The sequence below is a fragment of the Aedes albopictus genome, chromosome 3 (assembly GCF_035046485.1).
Source record: "Aedes albopictus strain Foshan chromosome 3, AalbF5, whole genome shotgun sequence".
Taxonomy (NCBI): domain Eukaryota; kingdom Metazoa; phylum Arthropoda; class Insecta; order Diptera; family Culicidae; genus Aedes; species Aedes albopictus.
The window spans coordinates 445,975,602-445,998,040 of record NC_085138.1 but is presented as its reverse complement, the minus strand read 5'-3'; the positions used below and the strand labels follow the sequence as shown (position 1 = coordinate 445,998,040).

Genomic DNA, 22,439 nt, shown 5'->3' with positions numbered 1-22,439 from the left:
AGAGTCACATAAACTGATGTAGAGCAAGTGGCCAACAAATGGAAGAAAAATAACAAAATCAACGGATACGGATGCATTCTTAAATTTCAAAATGACCAAGGACTATTACAGAAGTAGAAATAAGTATCAGCTTTTGCTTGATAAAAGTTTCATCGAAGGATTATTATATGAAACATGAGAAATGGTTTCACATACACTTTTTCGTTTCGCCAAGTTTCGCCAGTTTTTCAGAAAAATTTCTTACTGTTTGCGTGGAAACCCAAGTAACAATGAATGCTGAACAGTCAGAGTATCAGCTGAACATTGGTTGGTTAATGGTGGCAGTGGCTGAATACAATGACAGCTGAATATTGGCCTGAAGTATTGCTTGTTCAACCTCTTTGATCAGCAATACATAGATAGCTGAATATCAAGTTGAATAGAATATTATTCATCTCTGTAACCAGCTTTGGAACATACACCAATATGCAGAATTAATCATCTGTTGTTCAACCTTTAATCAAATATAAGTTTAAAAAATGTTTTTTTTAATATTGAAATATGCTGACTAAGCGCATATAAAGCCTTAAATCAGCCTTACAATGAACCTCAAACCAGCTTAAGGTTGGATAAAATCACTAAAATTAGATGTTTAGGGGCTGGATAATGCATTGTTGTGCTTGTGCTCAGCTTTTGTTCAAATGAAGGCTGCTTTAAAATGGTAGGAAAAGCGATTATTCAGCATCAAATTGTTACCTGGAATAGTATTATTTAAAAAAATATATAAGTTAAAATTCTCATCTTTGATTATTTTCGACGTTTCGGCCTATTTGACACCTTTTTAAGGGCTTGCGGTTTTCCAGTCAAAATGATTTTGCAAAACTTTAAACTGCCATATTGATTGACTCCGATCAGGGTTAACTTGTCGCGATGCGGACGTACTTTTCTAGCGCCACAGTGATCTGAAACTCGGGCTCGCATAAAGATAGTGAGTTTTTCAACCAAGGGAACTCCAGGAGCTGTAGCACAAACTCCATTGGTTATTCCTATGGAAGTTTTATTTGATTTCTGTAAAACTCTTCCCAAATATCTCCGGCAATACCTGAAGGTATTTCCACAAAGTTTTGGGAAAACCTCTTACAGAATTGCCATAAGCAAAGAATGCAGGCGATTTTTTCTTGAATGTTTTCAGTAATACTGTGATTTTTTTCATTGAATAAAAATAAGTTCCATCAGCAATGTGTCCCGAAGTTCGATGCAAAATATCGCTTCCAGTGGGAATTGTTTCAGAAATTTCTCTAGGGTGCACCAGTACACGCAAAAACGGCTACGCTCAAAAATGTGTTCGGCCTGCACATTTTTAGTAAACATCCATGCCGCACATGACTGTGTTGGAAACACACATTTTTTTAAAATTGCTCGTACGCTCACATGAGGATGTATTTTGCAATAATTTCGACATGGCAACTTCACTGGGTTTATAAACCACCTTCAAATACCGAAAAATATTGATATTTTGCAAAAATGTGAGCGTACGAGCAATTTAAAAAAATGTGTGTTTCCAACACAGTCCTTGTGCGGCATGGGCGTTACTCAAAAATGAGAGCTTTTATTTTAGAGAGTAACTTTTCCAAGAACCCAGCGTTGAATTTCTCCACAGATTTCGTAATAATAATGCCATTTTTTCTGCGAAGGGGCTGTTGATATCTGAATAACAGCTTATTCAGCCAAAATTTGTAAAATCAAGCTTCAGTGCGGCTTATTCAACTGTTATACAGCAATAATGTTTGTTGGTATATTTGCAGTCGTGACTCTTAAAAATTTATTCACAAAAAAAAAAACTCACATTATTTAAGATTAACTCAATGAAAAAAGGCAGACATTTTCCTACATTTCTGTTTTTATGGCGAGTTTAATGAACAATTTCTTTTATTTATTAAAATTTGACCAATGTTCTTTTGTTTCGAATTTTCACTCATTCTCATGAACATTCGATTGTGGCTCGCGTCTATTTTCAACGAAAGTCTGGATTGTTAAATCTCCAGTACGAAAAGGTGAGCAAAAATATGTTTTCACTCACTTCCATAGCTGCGAGTGTATCGTTTGCTCTTCGTCTTATCATTAAAACGAAAATTCCGAGCAACTATCATTTTCCCTGTAGAACAGTTTAAGAGAGCTTCCTTTCAAAAGCGTTTTGTTAGTAGGTCCATCATGAACTACGTGATCTCAGCAAGAACTCTTCATATGGTCTTGTCATTGTCTTCTCCAAGAGTTTTTCTTAGAATTCCAAAGATTTTAAAAAATTTCAAATTTTGTCAGAAATGCTGTCTTTTTAAATCAAAACAACGCCCAGGTGCATATACTAATAGTTGATACACTGATATGCTTATGAACTGCCTCGCATTTTTTTCATCACTTATCGGAGCTTAGCACGATTGACACATTTTCTTAATGGAAAATTTGTCAAAACTGTCAAATTGTTAAAAAAAAAAAAGAAAAATATACGAAAATTTTGGTAGAAAATGCTTTGTAATGTTTGGTGAGACCCTGAGCAGATTCATAGTTGAATTCCTGCCAAAATAGTGATATTTTTTGCGAGTTTCTAACGAGATTTTCGGCAAAGTTCTGCGTTGATCCTTGCTTGAATAATAGATTTCCAAAGACCACTGCTGGATTTCTGGAGAGATAGGGTAGTGAACGTATTTTGGCCCGAGGCATGTATTTTGGCCCACCCTAAAATTTTTATTACATTTATCTTATATTCTCTACAAAATCTTGGCAAATGAATATTGGAGGTTCCAATAATCATTTGCCAAGATTTTGTGGAGATATGATAAATGTTATGAAAAACCCAGGGTGGGCCAAAACATATGCCCCGGGCCAAAATACGTCCACTACCCTATATGACGATTTCCTTGCAAGAAAATGGAAGCTCCATTTTCAGAACTTAGGCATATTAGTGAAAAAAAAACTTGGTAAATTCATTCCTGTTTTTTCCAATTCATTCGGATATCGGAGGAAGATCCCTTTGAAAATTATAAACACATTTTCAGCAGTATTCCTGGTGAACAAAATTTGAAATCAGTAATATATCCATTTTCATTTTTATTATTTTTATTCTTCTTTTGCCTTAAACCTTACAGGTTTTCAATTATTCAATTAGATTTTCATCAAACAGGTCATATCTTCCAAAGTAAAGACAGCATTTTTGAAGTGTCGCGGTGCACTTGTAAAGGCTTTGTAGTGTACCAAGTGAACCGCGGTGCATGCTCTGAAAACCTCTGATTGGCAAGTTTTGAAATTGTCTTAACATTACACTGAAACCTCTTTTTATGCCATTGGCTGGAGGTGTGCATACTGTATATCTTTAAAATAGCATAAAAAGAGGGAATTTTGTACATAGATTAAGTTAGGTCTTTAATGAGGGAATCTAGTTCACGAGAACGGGTTCGCTCCCGGCCATTCGACATAGGGGGTCAAAGGGGTTTCCAGGAACTTCCCAGAGAGCTCTAAAAAGGGGTCCAATGGGCTTCAGGGGCGTTTTGAGGCTATTGTATCAGGGGATTTCAGGAATCTTTTATTAAGAGTGTTCCGTCAGGCTTTGTTGATGTTTTATTGGGATAACGGGGATTTCATGAGCGTTTCAATAGTATCAATGGGGTTTCAGGGACGTTTCAAGGTGTATCAAAACATTTCAGAGGCATATCAGAGAGTTTCAGGGGTCTCACGAACATTTTAAGGGTGTTCCTAGAGGTTTTTTGAGCGTTTGATCCCAAGTAACATTTTTCAGTCAAGTAGACAAGAAGTGATTCTTAGAATCACCATTGAACCAAAATAAAAGGTATAAGGTTTTATGATGTTTCTCAAAACCTCTACAAGGTTAACTGGTCATAAAAATGTTATTTGGGATAACATTCCAGGGGTGTTTCAAGGGGTTTTCAGGTTCGTTTCAGGGGGTTTCTGGAGCCCCTTTAAAGGCGTTCCAAGGGGTTTCAGGGGCATTTCAAATTGATAACGTTGATTTCATAGGCGCTTCAATGGGGTCAGGGTCGAAATCCCCCCAAAACCAAACACCAGCGTAACGCCTCTGAAATCCGCAGAAAATGCTCTGAAACTTTCTGAAATGCCTCGAAATCTCCCTGAAACCTCTTGAAGCGCCCCCGAGACTATCTGGAATCACTTTGAGATTCCCTAAAACGCCCCTGAGATCCCCTGAAGTGCCCCTTAGACAATTGTCTGAGGATGGCTGAAGGAAAACAGTAAGCCGAAACGTCACAATGTTAAACCAATAGTTGTCATTGGCTCACCGAGAAACATCAATAAAACAAATAAATAAAAGTAGGCCATGTATTGAACGAATACATCGAATGCGTGAAACTTCTGCCTACGACCTGTGCTTTTAAACAGATCGGCTTGGTTGGTAGTTCATACCACCTTACCACAGACAAACAGACGTAACACCTTGAACGATTTTCATGGAAATCCATCGCCCAGCTCACACTACCATCACATGGTGGAAAAGTTGCACGAATCACTGTGTTGTGCCATATCGTCAACAGAAGGCGCTAGTGTGAAACGTCAAACGCATAGAAAAACGAAAGCCATAACTATGAAAATTTAAAATGATCGTTAAAAGCGTGGTCGATGGAAATTTCAAAAGTGTTACGTCTGTTTGTCTGTGACCTTACCAAGACTGGCAAAAGTTTCAGGCACCCGACTGCCTATGTATTGTTCTGTTTTCATCACAAGTTCTATCGATCGGTAGCTTTTTCGGAATTCGCACTCCGTTCATAGGGGTATGCCTATACCGCGGCGTGTTCTTCCTATAAGCTTTTTCGATCTTCTAAACTCCCTGGCCTACTATAAGAGTGTTTATTGTTCACGATTTTCTGTTCAGGATAAACTTCAAAAAAATCTGCCTTCACTTCTCAGTTCTTCCTTTTCCTTTGTGGCTCTACGTTCTCACTGGAACTTGGCCTTCTTTCCTTCAACTTAGTGTTCTTTGAGCTCTTCCACAGTTACTAATTCAAGGACTTCCTTTGTCTGCCATTGCAAGAACTTGTATATTGTAAGGCAAGTACAATGATACACGATTCCCAGAATATTTCCTATAAAATAAAAGGCAAATTTCCAATAAGATCTATGATGATAACTTTTTCAATAAAGAAATTTAGGATTCCTGATCTTGATCTCTTAGGAACTTGAATATTCCGAACAAGTTCCAAGGAGCACCTTATCTAAGAACTTTATCTGAAGTTTGTGGAACTAGAAAGTGTGTTTTTCCATATGAGTCATACGGGTAAACTTTGGACTTCCGTCGAAAGAACTCAAGTATGGCGTAGAATACATCCGACAAACATCATGAAGAAGTTGTCATTTTATTCAATAACAATTTTGATGGATAACGATGTAAATACTTTAGTAACCTTACCGGCATCATTTTGAACTTGAGAGGAAAAATCTCCCAACCTATCTATTCTCCCCATCTTCATGGTCACAATTTCACTTGTGAATTGACACAATAATCAAGCGACGAAGGGCCAGGACCTTGCACGACAGAAAACGAGGAAAATAAGCATATGTCTCTATCATCGCAATCTAGGCCAAAGGCCATCGAGTCACAGCCATAGCCTGCTACATCTCATCCACCACTCGTTCTTCCCGTCTAAGAAAACGACAATATCGGCGGCATTTAATCGATCTTTTGTTTCCTCCTTCTTCTGGTTCTATACATATATTCGCTATCCGAGCAGGAATGAATAACGAATACCAAAGTCAGGTATCATACCAAGACAAGATATTGGTCCGTTATCCAGGTATTGAAAATAACTTATTTTGGTATTTTGAAGGTATTGATTGATACAATACCTCAATGAGTTATTGGTTTGGTGTTGAGGTATTATTCAATTATGGAAAAATCACGATTTGTATGGAAAAAACGCCGATTATTATTTAGGTATTGCCATACTTGATGTCATTATTCACGCGTTATGCACAGAATACACACCAGTTATTATTTTAGGTATTTTACCTCTTATGCAGGGCTACTTAATACCTCATTCAGATTGTAGGTATTCGATTTTCCATACCTGAGTTAGTTATTCTTCAGCTATTTTCTCCTGCTCGGGTAGCGAGCTCTCGGTGGTGGTATGTCACACTTGACTTCCCATTTATGCTTCTTGGAGCGAAGGTTGGCGGCAGTGGCGGCGCCAACTTGATAGTCCTACTATTCGCGCCATAATTATGTATATACAGTCAGGAGTCTTACAACACGGTACCACCCACTTTACGCCCACTGCGATAGCTTGGCTGACTTACATCCAAATTAACTGATTTTTTGTATGTTGTTTTGGCATATTATATGCTAATTATGTTTCAAAAACTGAAGTGGGTTGCACCGTATGTTATAGGTCCCAGCTGTAGTTGTGCGATGTTAGACATACAATCACGTCCCCAATAAAAAGCTGTCACCAACGTAAGGTCCATTGTGGTTTCCCAGTGGTATTCCACGCAATTCAATTGATTTTGGGTAAGCGATCGCCGTCTTCGTTTCCCATTCAAATTAAAAATCAGCCCAATCGAATGAATCGCAACCGACATCATATCCAAATGTTGACCTAAGATGGGTGGCAACGTCTGATAGGAGAACTCAATGAAGATGGAAGCGTTCATATGTAAACGAACAGAGCACATAGACGACCGCCACGCTTCGTGGTGGAGACATCCTTTCTTACATGATGTTGTCCTCGTGCATAACTTGCGAGAAAACTCAAGAAGACAAGATTAGGAATGGGGAACACAGCACAACGCAAACCGTGAGGGGTATTGGAAGCAATTTGCGGGGTAACGAAGAGCAATGCAAACCCGGAAATGGAAATGGATTGTATTGCTTTTTTTTATTCCGGGGAGAATTTCACTTCGGCTAATGTAAGTACCCTTTCTGTTAGGCTCGATTTATGAACGCTAACTAAATTGAGTAACAAATAATCTGACCCCATCCGCATAACATGAAATTCCCGGAAGCTAATTATGCAGAAACTTTTTTTCACAAAATTCACTCATTTGCTATAAGGTACACCGGGGCAAGTTGAAACGGGTGGGGCAAGATGAAACACGAAATTTTGAAGTAGATTCCAATACAATTTGGAAATTTATCCTTTGCTAAAAGATTGTTTGAATCAAACACTATGTGTTATGGCGATCAAAATGTTTATCATCATTAGAAAATATCTAGTTAACCCGCTGTTTCAACTTGCCCCGGTGTACCTTAGGGTATGGCGCTAGTTATGGAAACATTAAAAACCGAAGTTTACTTCTGTGGCTTTTTAGCAGTGTTAGCTAAATATATTATTCCAGCGTAAAATTAATTACAAGTTTTATGTCCACTCTTCGCATATCCCTTTCGTGACGAACCAGCACAATTGTGCTGTTGAGCGGTAACAGTTTTGCATATTTTTTTCTTCTGTTCATACTTTGTTTTATGTGATGTAAACTGTTTCAATAATTCAGCCATTACTTATACTTGTTTGTGTGTAAACAAACTTTTGTTTACATTGTCTGTGAAATTTGCCACCACAAGGTAAACAAAAACCGGGCAAAAACCGTTAAACATGAAAAAGTTTTATCTGTCACATATTTTTAATTTCCGATTTATCTAGGTAGTCAAAGCTAGAAATCGAAAGATAAAGAGTAGTTCTTTCAAATGAGGAAAAATAATTGTTGCTTTTTTGGGGAATCTTAAAGTTCTGGAGAGCCAAAGTTGAGCAATTTGTATGGAAATTTCACTTTTTTGCGCTCCGTCTCGAAAGGGCTATAGTGGATTCTTCAGAATATGCTTTTTTGAATCCTTTATAGTGCTTTACATTTATTAAATTGATAAAATTACCGATTTTTGTGGCCACCGTACAAATCAATTAGGGTAATTCGCCAATTGTTGAACGGTTAGTACAGGCATTTTTGCTTTCGTTTGTTTTCCGTGCATAATTCCACTTTAGTTGAAAAATATCCAGTGAACGTCTAGATCCACTCCTTTCTTATACTTCCCATATAAGGCCGAAACAAATCTCATTTTCATCTTTTGTCACTTTGCTCGTTGACTCGTCAAGGGGGTGGATAATAAATAATAAATGTATTTGTTGAAAAATTACCCAAACAATTAGGCAAAATTGTAAAACTCATCGGATTTGTTAGGAAATTTTCTCGACAACTCTAATTTCAGTTAAAATTTTTTAAATTTTTGTATAATTTATTTGTGTCCCCCCTCAAAATGTCGAATTCCGACCAAAATTTTCCGAGGGGGGGGTGACATTAGAGAAAATCAAAATTTGTGTCAGCCTAATTTGTATTCCCTTAAATTCCATTTTCTAAGAGTAAATAGAACATTTGTATGAGAAGTCGGTTACCCAAATGTTGAACGCTTCCATAAGCTAGCTCATCCTAATGTTGGAAGATTCTCGCCAATTATTGAACTGTTCAAGCTTTGTTCGTAATTGATGACGTATAACCCGACATAAACCTATCATTGACCTGATTTTATTTTCGCCACCAAACCCAACATTGACCCAACAGTAATCCGAAGTGGGTCCAACAGTGATCCAACATTTGATAAAATTTGACCCGACATCCGATAGTTTTTCACTCTGGTGGAATTTTTCCGGGTTTTTCGTGTGTTGTGTCCAGTTAGTCATTTGGGTGACAATTCATTCAAATGAGGGAGCGTCCATAAATTTCGTCACGAAAAAATGTCCATTTCTACACCCTCCCCATATGGCCATAAGTCACACTTTTTGAATGAGGCCTCGAAAATTTTTGTATGGATCGTCACACTTTGCTGAACTCCCCTCCGCCCACAAAGCGTGACGTAATTTATGGACGTTCCCAAGAAATCGCTTCCCATTTGAAGAGAGCTCTAGTGGACTGAAATCGTTTTAAACATGATCAAATGAAAAAAATGACTGAAAAGATTTGACTAGAAGCGAAAACGACTGAAGAAAAGAACGCCATTGAAAGCCCCTGAAACACTCATGGAAACCCATGGGACCCATTCAACCCCTTAGAACACCCCTGGAACGACCCTGAAATACTTTGAAAACCCGTGGATCGCTCCTAAAAAAGGTAAAGTGAAAAAAAATCTAGCAGTCATGCTAACATTGTAGGTTATGCCAGTGTTCAACAATTGGATCATAGATGCATAATGATAGTGTGATAAGAAAAATATTTTTATCAAATGAAATTACAATGAAAATGTGATTTTAAACAATGATAAACTGTTAAGGACATCCTTCCAGTTCTTGTAACTATGGTGTGACTTTGATATTTGTGGTCAATTTGCCTGCAAAGTTTATTTCGTAACAGCAATTTCTTAAAATTAATCTTAAGAATTGTGCAGTTTTCGTGTCATTAGCGGTACAAAATTTTCAATCGTTATTTTTGACGTAAAAAATGTATAATTTTGTAACTTTATTGGAGCAATATCATGACACTCATGTATACGCATCTATATCATACGTTTACGTTCATGGAAAATTATTTAAGTTAATTTTATAACAACATTTTCAAAAACTGTTCAACATTTGGGTAGTGTTCAACAATTGGCGAACTACCCTATCGATGTCTTGAAGCAGTTGATTAGAGCATTTATATTGTTAAGAACTCTTTAAAAATCATTTTTGGAATTCTATATGAAATAAATTTTACAGAAAATAGTCCAACAACATCTCAGGGACATCCTATTTATATCACTTCAAGAAGGCAGTGTTGGGAATACTCACTTGCTACTATCTCAGTTCAGAAGTCTTTCTCACGACTGGTATGTGTGTGCGACTCTTACTTTATTCGGCAAAATTTTTGATTGAGCTGCGATGTAAAAGTGGGCTTCGTGGCCGAGCGGTTGCCGGCGCCAGTCGTTAGGAGTCTCGTCAACTTTTCGTCAAACGGAAAATTCTCCACTGGGCCACTGCAGTGCACTGGGTGTAATATGTGTTGTCCGTTGTCAATTGTTAATAATGATCAGTCTGTAGAGGACGCAAGATCGAAGACAGACGGTGTAATTGTCGTTTAAATGTCCTATATCCCGTTTTTTGATAGCATGCTTCTGAGATAGTAGCAAATGAGTATAACTTTGGCAAGTGAGCATTCTCAACTCTGATAGAAGCTCCCCATGGTTTTGCCATAAATGCTTCTACATATGTAACATGCAATTCTTTAAAAAGTTCGTCAAAAATTACCCACCGAATTTCCCCAGCAAAACATCCAGAAATCCCTATAAAGTTTACTCTTTTAGACAGGGCCGGATTTACAAATGTGGAGCCCTCTTTTTTGACATATAGTTTTGTTCAATGTAAAAATAACAAAAAAAAATCCAAAAAGTTTTAAGGTTGTTGTGGACGAAAATGAAACTAGGTTAATCAACGTAGCTTGAAAGAAAAAATGTTTTCATTTTACTACCGTGAATCGCAAGTCATTCCCATTTGTTCAATAAAATTGAAAAACAACACCAAGTCAAATTGTCTCATAATGAAAAGTAATCGCAAAGTCCCATTATGAACTTGTGTACCCTGCTGTGCAAAACCAAACACTGTTATAAACAGTTTTATATTTTTCACAGTTACGTTTTATGTTTGAATCATTTTGTGAAAGTTTCATAATGATCGCAGAAGTTTTCAATTCATGCCGATTTTTTGAAGTTTTACATATAAATCAAGTTTGAAAACTTCAGAGTTCATTTTCTCTATGCCTACTCCACAGACAAACAGACGTAACACCTTGAACGATTTTCATGGAAATCCATCGCCCAGTTCACACTACAATCACCTGGTGGAAAAGTTGCACGAATCACTGTGTTGTGCAATATCGTCAACAGAAGGCGCTAGTGTGAAACGTCAAACGCATAGAAAAACGATGCGCGCGCCTCTGGTTGTGAAAGCCACAACTATGAAAATTTAAAATGATCGTTAAATGCGTGGTCGATGGAAATTTCGCAAGTGTTACGTTTGTTTGTCTGTGCCTACTCTTTACAGATTGGACTGAGTCGCGATGCACGGCAGTTTAAGGGTGCCGTTATAGGAGTGAGAGTGGGAGTGCGCGTGTGCGAAGCTGCAAAGAAGAATATCAACAACAGCAAATCCACGAAAATCCTTTGTACGCGCACTCCCACTCTCACTTTGACGCGACACTATGGCAGTGCTGTAATATATGCAAAACAAAGATCCAGATTTGAAATTTTAGTTTGAAAACGATCCTAAAAGAAATGTCACCAGGCAAACAACGCTGTATGCGCGTGTGCTCGTTGATTAATTTCCATAGAGATTAGGTCGGAATTTATTACAGAGTCCCTTTAGAAATTTAAGGAAGGATGTACCTTAGCCTGGGTCATAGAGGCCGTTTTTTTCAGATCAAGGTTTTTTGACTCCATTTTGGGTCCTGAACGACTGTACAAAATTTGAGCGCGATCAGTCATGCCTACACTTTGCGCATCACGATTGAAATTTGTATGGGATTTTATATGGGAAAACTCACTTTTTTGCATTTTCCTTATAACAGAATAAAATTATTCTGAAAGTATTCAGCCTCAGATGTCCTGAAAAACTTGCCGAAGACCGCAAAGTCATCCGATTTTAGAAGAGTGTATCTTTTTCCACATGCATCGGATCGCTTTGCGGTCTTCGACAAAGTTTTTCGACACATCCTGGACTATACTTTATCATTAGCGGTTATATGGCATATGCCATTTTTGAGCAACTTTCAAGAAAAATACGAAAAAGTATGATTTCTCATGTAAAATTCCATACAAACTTCAATCGCGATGCGCAAAATGTAGGCTAAACCAATCATGCCCAAATTTTACACATTAATTTGGGACCTCAAAGGGCATCTTAAAAACTTTGATCTGATTGAATCTGATCAATTTTAAACTTTCTCATACAACGTTGACCCACCCTAATGTACCTATGTATAGAACAAATTTTCGATAAATTTCTAGTGAAATTGGTAGGGCTATCTCTGGGTCGTTTTTACGACAGCATCAAAGGGAAGCACTTTGTAAACTTTTTATTACCGTGTGTATCATACCTTATGCTAATTCTACACTTCAGGTATTAGAGGCACGTTTTCTACACTTACTGGTGAAACTTCATGAAGTATTGAAAATTATATTATGCTATTTATGGCGGAAAATCTAATAAAACATTTTGAAAACATTTTAGACGAAATCACAGGAATGTCACTACTGTTTTACTTAGCGTTAAGCAGCTCCACAGTTATTGATTGATGGGCTCTCTATGCCAGTCGTTGCATACAAATTTTTCCTTCAGATGTTTTGCTGTGACTTTCACAGAAGTTTCTTTTAAAATCCTCTCAGAGGTTCCTTCGGAAATTCCATAAAGAGTTCATCCGGGGATTCTCAAGACGATTCTTTGGGATTTACATAAGAAGTTTCACCAGGAATTTATTCTAAGATTCCAACAGGACTTCGTTCGCGGATTCCTTAAGGAACTTCTCCTGGGTACGTTTTGGAGATCTCATGGCATTTTTCCATGTAATCTCTTGCTATTCCTCCAAAAGAACAAGAAGAAGTTGGCACCTATGATAGAGATTTTAGAGAAAAACATTTAGATTTCACCTAGAAGAGTTTCCTTCTGGAACTCCTTCCAAGATTAATTCTGAAATTTCTGTAGACTCCACTTGGCTTACTCTTGGAATTCTGTGAGATCTTAAGTATGATTGGCCCCAGGTATTTTTCCAGGAATTCAGAGTTTCTTTTGAGATTCCAGCAGGAATACTTTGTGAGATTCCTACAGAAGTTGCTTTTAAGTCATCCATAAATTTGTTCACGGATTTCCCCAAAAGCTGGATTTTCTAGTCTTCAAGAGTATCTTCAAGAGTTCATCTAGATAATTTTCCAGGAAAGCCCACTGTGAATTTTCCAAGACTTCCTTCTGGGAACATCCCTGGAATTTTTGCTGCTATCCCTCTGGGAGAAGTCTGAAATCGCTCCCGAAGTTCCCTATAAAAAAACTGATAAGTTTCATCTGGGAGCCCTCCCGGAGCTCCTTGTAAGAATCCTTTTGAAGTTTCTTTTGGGAATCTTCTAGGTGTTATTTCTAGGAATCCTCCTGGAGTTTCTTGTATGACATCTGCAGAAGTTCATTTTAGGATGTTTTCCAGAAAATCTGGAGTTCTGGAAGTTTTCCAGTTTTTTTTAAAGAATGATTTAAGAGTTCCTTTTGGGAATTCTCTAAAAGCTGCTAGAGAAATCTCTCAGTCGAATTCCAGAATAAATCCCCAAAAAAGTTAACGGAGAATTCATAGGCAAACGAATTTAGGAATATGGAGGAATCCTCAAAAGACGTTCGCAGAGGCACCACTCAGTCTTCATAAGTGAGAATTGGTGTCTTCAGTTCCAACAACACCGGATTGATTTGATACAATCGAACATTTTTATTGATCACTCGCGAAAATTGCTGCGATGGTATTGTGGTGAACTAAACGTCCAATACCCAGCAGGAGTTTACGAATTTCCCTAGAAGAATCCGTGGAAGGAACACCAATGAAGTTGAACTAACGGCTCGATGATCCGGGGTGAATTTTTTGTTTGTCTCCGGATATTTAAGTCCGACCTGTACCAGAGTTCCCAGATTTCTTTTTTTATTTGCAATACAGTATGGAAAAAGAGAGCAAACAATGTACACTTATGTACGTCAATTCTGATTTCCATTGAAATTTATATTAAAATATTTCGTGATAGCCAGCATTTTTTTCTAATACGTCTTCCAACTAACATTTTTCAGCCAAGTATACTAGAAGAGGTTGTTGGAACCATCATAAAACTAAAATTGAAGGTATATGGTTTTATGGCGGTCCTCAAAACATCTACAAGACTTATTGATCATCAAAATGTTACTTCGGTTATACATTCTTGTAGAAATTTCTTCAGAAAAATGCACAGGTAGTAAGCTTTACATGAGATTTTCCACGATTTTTTTTATTCCACCAATAAAGCGTTTAGTAATTACTTCAAAATTTCACACAAAAACACTAAAACCACCAATCGTCTCGAATATATGGGTAGTTCGCTGTGAAAACCCTTAATACAAGTTCCTCGAAGATTTTTGAAATCATCACATCACTTTTTATGGAATCCTTTTTATGAATTGGCCACGCAGAAAATCATAGAAAAAATATTTATTAAAAAAAAGGTGAATTTCCAACAAAAACATAGGAATGCTAATTCTTAAAAATATCCAATGGAATCTTTGGAGAAATTTCCGAAGAAAACGCATAACAATCATTAAGAAAAATCAATTTGGGATCCTCGGAGATATTGTTGGTCGAACTCTGGGAGGCATTGCTAATATCGTTTTTGTTCTATCCGTTAGAAGGAATTCCAGGACTCTTGAAAAATTCTTCAAATTATTATAACGAGAGAAAACTCTGCTTGTCTTATCCAATTGTTGTACATGTGTGAGATAAGTTTACTTGCACTACCTTGCAAGTGTCCCTTGATCATTTCTCTCTCTCTTCTCTCTTCTTGGCGTAACGTCCTCATGTGGACAAAGCCTGCTTCTCAGCTTAGTGTTCTATAAGCACTTCCACAGTTATTAACTGAGAGCTTCCTCTGCCAATGACCATTTTGCATGCATATATCGTGTGGCAGGCACAAAGATACACTATGCCCAAGGAAGTCAAGAAAATTTCCCTTACGAAAAGATCCTGGACCGACCGGGAATCGAACCCGTCACCCTCAGCATGGTCATGCTGAATACCCGTGCGTTTACCGCCTCGGCTATATGGGCCCCACCCCTTGATCATTTCGTTAGTGTCGAATAATTAGAACTTGAATGTTATATGATTAAAACTAAACCAAACAATTCGGATAGAGCTTACCAAATCATCAAAGATGTAGCAGACGCCGCCTTTCTAGGTCACGCTTATCTTCTTGCTATATTCATCTGGTAAGATGGTCCAAACACAATTGTTTTACGCCAACATGCACTTAATCTACAGTAAAATCTTCGAGCTAGATAAATTTGACAGCAAACTGTCAAACTTCTTCTCCAAAAAGTATTAATTAGAACCACTTTTCATCTAACTTAAATATCCAAATTTTTCGTTACACCAACAAAGCTAGCCATGAAAATGTTTGACACTTCTCAGGTCATTTTGACAGACTACACACAAGCACAAAAAAGACGAATAATATATTCTACTTTATCGATCTTGTTGCCGTCCTATCCATGCTCATGTTACATCTGTCAAAATGACCTGAGAATTGTCAGTTATTTTGAGGTTAGGTTCGTTGGTGTAATAAAGAATGGGGTAGCACCACTAAACATTCCACAATTTCGCCAGCTAAATCTAAAACATTACTGGGAACAAAACACCGTGCGCACACAGCTTGCTGCGATTATTTTGATGGGTTTGGTTTTTACGAGTACCCTTATGTTTCATTTTTATTGTTTAACAATACCCTTAGGTAGGTGATTATCAACCAGCTGCGATGCGGCCATGTTTTTGAAGTCATCATCTGTTTCAGGTCAAACATTTGATTTAGGCGTAGTTTACGAGTGATATTTTTTCTTTAACAAAAAAGTTTTTTGCATCCCCAATTGCGGCCTAATTTAAACACGTTTTCATTTATTGTGACATCTTTCAGCTAAGAGAATTAGATTTTTTCATTATTCTCCTAGTATTTTCGAAAATTTTCTTTTTTGTTGTGGAAAATATTACGCGCTTTTCAAGTGTTGGTCCAGAAAAGTTTACTGTTTACAAACCTTTTGCTGTCAAAATGGGGTTCAACGCACATTGGGGGTCAGAGATGTTGGCTCGCTTTTTTACTGTGGGGTAGTATTCGGATGACAAGTGGCTGGTGATTATACCATCCTAGATTATACCCACATTTTTCTGCAAAAGTGTTATTTTGTTGCACTCTAGAACTCTTTTAGGAAGAGTTCTTATATGCTTCCTCTTTTTTAAGATGCAAACTGACAAAGCTTCATTTCTGTTACAACCATTTGATAAAGGTTATGCTTTGTGAAACGCTATTGTAATTTGAACGTACATTCTCGATCGAACTCCACAAATGCTTACATTACTAATGGTTCATTGATTATCTGAATAACTATCATCTCAACATTGCTCGCTTTTTCAAAAACCTTATATACAATACAAAATAAACATTCTCTGACAGTTAGGATTATTGCTGGCACAAACTCATCAAGTAAACGTTACAAAACTTTTATTTTACAATTAGCGAAACAAAACTCCACAGCGATAGGTAGTCGTGATATAAAACTCTTCATGATCTATTTAAAACAGTTTACTGCAGCGCAACCAAGGGCAGATGAAGTGCAGTTAGAGGCGGCGGTGTTTGGTGGTGGGCGCAATTAAAGATGTATTATCATACAAATAAACAAAAAAAAAAACTTTTCCTGAACATAGTAATAATCTAACCAGAAATTAAAATAAAAATCAGTGTGTGTTTATTTTCTCTAATAACTAGTTTTTACTGGTGGTTAACAACGATCAACAACGAAAAACGTGTATAGAGTACAGGCGAACAAAAATAGAGAGAAAATCAAAAGTAAACAATGCAGCAAACGCAAAAGATCTACCGAGAGAGACAAAAAAAAACAACGTACGGGAAAACCAAACAACGCTAGTAGGGAAGAAAAAAGAACAACAACTAAATGTCGCAAAACACAAGGCAAAACAATAAATGTGTTACAGAACGACACAATATCAGGAAACTTCAAATTTCTTCGTTCCGAATTGGTACTTTTTTTGAGTGTTTTACATTTGATGGTTTCGGTTTTTTTTTTTTGTATAATGTCAATTGGCTTCTTATCTTAGATTGACGATTGTTTATTATGTATTCGCTATCGGAAAGGGAGGAAAACAGGGAACGTAAAACATCTAATATGATGATCGATTTAGAGAAGGGGAGGCAGATAATTTACAGTTCGATCGTGCTGTAGCTGTTTCAATTGATCCGATTGTTGTGATGTTATATACTAATAAAGTTAATAGTTTAATCAAACAACTCAACTTAACCTAGAATTAAGGAAAAAATGCGCAAACATAACCTAGCATTCATTTGAAAACGTGTGGCCGCACACTAACACACTGAGAAGAGGGAGGGGCATTACAAAATGAAAACTAATGAAACAGGTTCAATACCAGAGTGGGTGAATAGGCTGAAACAAAATCAACAACAGATCGTCCATGTACAGCTTGAAAGTTGTTGAAATTGGGCTTTCACTCGGGGGGTGATCTAGTTAGTTTTGGAAAATTGTGAAAATCTCGTACAATTGCCTATTGTTTACTGCAATGAATGTTACACGGTGAAGCGAATCGGCTTTTTTTGCATCAAGAGTACGAAAATTTGACAACAAGTTGGTATGACACTGAAATTTAAACAAAACATCAACATAAGACTTTTTCAACAATTTATATCAAACATCATTCGTTCCGAGAAAAAAAAACATAACAAGCATGTAATTGCTAACGTCATTGTACCAATTAGTATGCATAAGAAAATAAATATGTCTAGTTGTTGTGTCGGGACATCGAGGTTGCTAACATTTTTTTTTCTGGACAGACTTCGTGTGCAATATCTAGGACAGATTAATTGAACAGAACTAGGAAAACAACTTCTCGACGTTTCCTAAAATTCTGGTACCATAGAACACAAACAAACAAACGTTGAACACTACACTGTGGATGAAGGGGGTAAGACAATCGTAGTTGGCTAGTGTGTACTTGTGAGGGTCTGTCAGTGAAGGGTTGCTATGATCGGATTAGAAGTGTCCTACGTGAACTCAGTAGGCGGTGAGTGTTTAACAACCCAAGTAACCTGTACTCTGCATAAAACTGGTAATCTGATTGATTGGTTTGCGATAATGCTTGGTAAATAACGAGCAATTATCGATTTGCCGAAAATGTCGTACTAGTGCTGGAAGGTTACTTGAGCGTTTGTCTGTCAGTTTGTGTGGCCTATTGTTTCTACCGTTGTGACAGGGTGTACTGGTTGCCGCTTCAATCTGCCAAACGAATAAATGTTAGAGGCATAATAAAAATTCAGTCAGCTATTTCTTGCGATAATTTACTACACTTTGCACACGTTTAAAGCTAAAATTGCTGCTACTGAGAACTATAAACGATGGTGTTTGCCTGATCTATTTTTCATAGGATAGGGATTTTTTCCCACCCATTCTAATTATAGACACAATGTAGTGACGATGATGTACTAAATTTTGCAGGTAATGGAACGATGTGGAAACTACGATGACAGTACACTGGAATGGAATGATGAATGAGGGTGAAGGACTCCGAATGGAAGGTTAGGGGAGAGACACAGCGCACAAGGATTTCATGATATAAAAGTACAGCGGAATTGGCCTAAATCAAGGTCGGATTGCAAACACAGCCAGTATTAACAGCGGAGTAGACAAATCGATAGCAAGTACTAACACAACAAAAGAGCGCTTGCTAAGTAATGGAGGTGTATGCTCTAATCATACCGCAGAGGGTGCTGATGAGAGCGACTACACTGTCAGAATGACGGATGAAGGAATGATGACAGCTACTTTTTCATATAATCTGGTGGTGTGAGTCAAGGGTGGTATTCATCAACGTTTTCCATGGCGTTTTTTTTTGTTTTCTTGTCAATTCGGTATGGCACAAACTTCTAGGTATTAAGGTGACACACGATAATCTATTACTATATTACCAGCAAACGAACATCATTACTCAATGTGTGCAACTATACTGCATCAACTCGCCCGTGTGAGGCACTGCTGTTACTTGCTAAGAAAATAATCCAACTCATCTAGTAGGCGAAATTTTTAGATTACTCAACTGAGGTCTATGACCGATTCTCTAGAATGGTTCATATTACTTGTTTGACTCTTGTTTCTAAACTAAAAAAACTTCGAACCAAAACCAAACGTCACTATCATTCTAAACGTTAATCACTACTACTCGGAACGAAATCAAAACAAACAAATAGGGATAAAATAAAGATGCCACAGAAAAGAAAAAGAACAAACTCAAAACTGAAAGTAGAAAACCAAATCAAAAGGTGTGAGATAAGGACCGACCGCAAAGAGGTTCACCCAAACAAGGCTTCGGAACGGCCGCCCAATTAGAGCAGACAGACACAGACTAGATTATGATGATAAGGGAAAGAAGTCACTTTTTTTGTTGCAAATTCGATTCGCTTGTCAGTCGACTAGCACGCGACGGTGGATGAATGGAATTGTGCCATTCGTTTGATATTGTTGTGATAAGAAGGAGGAATATTTCGGCTGATTTTCGTTTTTATTTGTGCGGAATTAAGTGTGTCGGATTTTCTTCCGGCTGAACCGGTTTTTATCAGGTTAAGCCGAATGGCGAATGTCTTTCAATCAATTACACGACATTGATCATCAGGCGAATTAAAACGTGATCAATCAGACTGAAAATTTGTGAAGAATGTAATTGCCCTATGGAACATAATCACTGTTCAATATTTAATGAACAAGGTACTTTGCATTCCTAACAGGTGTCGTAATAACATACAATACCATGCAGTGGCTTACGCATCATACATGTTACAGAAAAGTTGTTACGGGTATAAATATTTGTTACAATTATAAGACATAATAATTGTTTAATGTGTTATAAATTCTATATTCGTGCGTTCTTTGTGTTATATGTTTTATTTTAACTTGTAAATATTCACCAAGTTTTAATACACATTTATAGGGTTCTGGAAAAATAGAGGTCCATGAAATGCAACCCACTTCGATTGCCAACTTTCAGGCCATTTCGGGCAGCGGTCAAGTACTAGACATGTAAACCTTTCCCTGCCACTGACCTCAAGTTGTTGAGCGTAAGTATCGAACCCCGAAACGGGATGCCCGATTAGGATTAGTTTTCCTAGACAAAACCAAGCTATGAACACAGCAACAAATGCTGTGAACTAAAAGGCATACTGCCAACTAAAATACCAGGATGACTGATGGACCTAAACCAATAAATGAAACCTCGTCATCCTGTGATCGGAAGGAGTTATCCATCTGGATAACAGGGCACATTTATGTTATGTGTTGTGTTGCGTCAACTTGTGATGTCTCTTATTTGTGCATTTGTAAGGTTCTATGTGTATCGTGCAGTGTTAATACTTTGTAAATATTATTTTCTTTTATTTTTGTAACAAAGTCACGGCAGCGCAAGTTTTAGTTGAACATAAGACACTGTGACTTATTTTTAACATCGTGTTGAAAATAAGTAACAAAGTCAGGCCACCTACTAAACGTTCATGTCCAGTTAACACCAACTGGAAGCCCATGGTTATCATTCAGCTGATTTTCAAGAGATAATACGCTTATTTTTCCACATGTCTTTACTAGAAAGTTTAAGAATTCTTTAAATAGTGAACAAACGAGTTTCTTTTGTACTATCAGAGCAAGGGTTCCATGTTGGACACTTTCCGCTATAAGCCAACTTAATACCGATTGGCCTTATTTTGTATACACAGTGAATCACATATTGGTATGAAATTGACTGAGTTTAAAAACATATTAGAATAGAAATGGCTGATGCATACTTCGGACCGCATACCGTACCAGTGCCATTGAATGTATGACGACCTTGATATAGAAGTAGGTGGCATCTAATAAAGATAATAAGGATCGCTTGAAACACGTAAAAAGAGTCATCTATATTATGTGTGCTATCATATGGAAACAAATCATCAACAATTTTCAAAAATTGAAAAGCATTTTTCGTTCTGAATTCAGATAATACTAATGCAAATATATCATTGTATGTACCTTACTTACCATCTGGATAACAGTGAAAACAAAGCATAACTGAGGTTTTAAATAGTTTGTGGTTTCTTGAATCCTAGCCAGTGCTGAAAATTTCATTTCGTCATATCTAAATTCAACCACCTACAGCTCATTTTAGAAACTGAACCTGGTAATATGATGTATGAAGAACTTGTGCGGCTAGACCACTTCTGCAAGAAAGTCACGGAAAAACTACTACTTTTCGAATATTTAAGGTAAATGTCACGGACTTCCTTCGAAAAATGCCAATGATATTCACGGTGAATATCATTTGGCATTTTTCGAAGGTAGTCCGTGACATTTACCTTAAAAATTCGAAAAGTAGTAGTTTTTCCGTGACTTTCTTGCAGAAGTGGTCTAGCCGCACAAGTTCTTCATACATCATATTCTCAGGTTCAGTTTCTAAAATGAGCTGTAGGTGGTTGAATTTAGATATGACGAAATGAAATTTTCAGCACTGATCCTAGCTTAACAATATGGAGACGCATAATCACTAGCAGGTACAGGGGATAGACAAAATGATCGGGACAAGCAAAATTTTCACTTTTCAAGAAATGTCCATTTAGCTGTAACTTTTCGAAAAGTGCATCAAATGTTCTCAAATTTCCACTGTAAGTTGATCAACTAGCTGTGTATCAGTGAACAAATTTTGGAAAAGATCGGGCTATTCTGCACGAAGTTATAAGCATTTTAGAAAAAAGGTAGAATTATCCGATAGCCAACTTTGAGCTGTTATATCTCCGAATTCAATGAACCGAATGACACGAAATTTTGACCATTTATGACTTATATAATGAGCTCTGAAAAACGTTTGACTCAACTTTAAATTATTAACAAGAGAAAAAGTTATGGCGATTTCATTAATTTTATGATGTTTTAGTAAATTGGTCTATTTTTAATATGCATCCCATTACTTTTCCAATGAATTGCCGCCCATGTTGTTACTTTCTTTCAAAACATATCTGTATTCAAGACAATCAGAGGGAATTTAAATGAACTGTAATTAGCATCTTGAATTTTGAAACGATGTTGAAATTTAGGGAAATTTGGTGTTTTATTAGAAAAATAATCTAATCGTTATAATTTTCTTCCGTGTTAAGAATTTTAAGTTAAGTCAAAAGTTTTTCAAAGCTCATTATATAAGTCATAAATAGTCAAAATTTCATTGCATTTGGTTCATTGAATCCAGAGATATAACAGCTCAAAGTTGGCTATCGGATAATTCTACCTTTTTTTAGAATCTTTATAACTTCGTGCAGAATAGTCCGATATTTTCCAAATTTTGTCCACTGATACACAAATAGTTGATCAACTTACAGTGAAAATTTGAGAATATTTGATGCACTTTTCGAAAAGTTACGGCTATTTGAATTTTTTTTTTTGAGAAGGAAAAATTTTGCCTGTCCCGATCATTATGTAGTTCTCCGAAGACTGCTAAGTGCTAATTGGAGCCCGGCTGCTTGTTATCGACTGTGTGAACGTTTGAAGCCGTCTTAATTGGAAAACTTCAAAGTAGTAACTAAGAAAAGAGGTCATGTTTACAAGAATATTAAAGTATAGGGAGCTGTTCCCAACAGAACACCAAATTATAAACGCTCAGATAAACTTATCTCAGGCAACTTGCATAAT

The 22,439-nt window shown here is 37.0% G+C and overlaps 1 protein-coding gene and 1 long non-coding RNA gene across 14 annotated transcripts in view; one reads left to right on the top strand and one right to left on the bottom strand.

Annotated features, from left to right (window-relative positions):
- LOC109425852 (plasma membrane calcium-transporting ATPase 1) overlaps positions 1-22,439 on the bottom strand; it is a 300,257-nt gene that overhangs the window by 25,348 nt on the left and 252,470 nt on the right. The window lies entirely within an intron of this gene.
- Positions 2,793-21,039, top strand: LOC134289922 (uncharacterized). The gene is made up of 2 exons (XR_009998758.1): positions 2,793-17,805; positions 18,237-21,039. It is a non-coding gene; the product is annotated as an uncharacterized LOC134289922 (long non-coding RNA).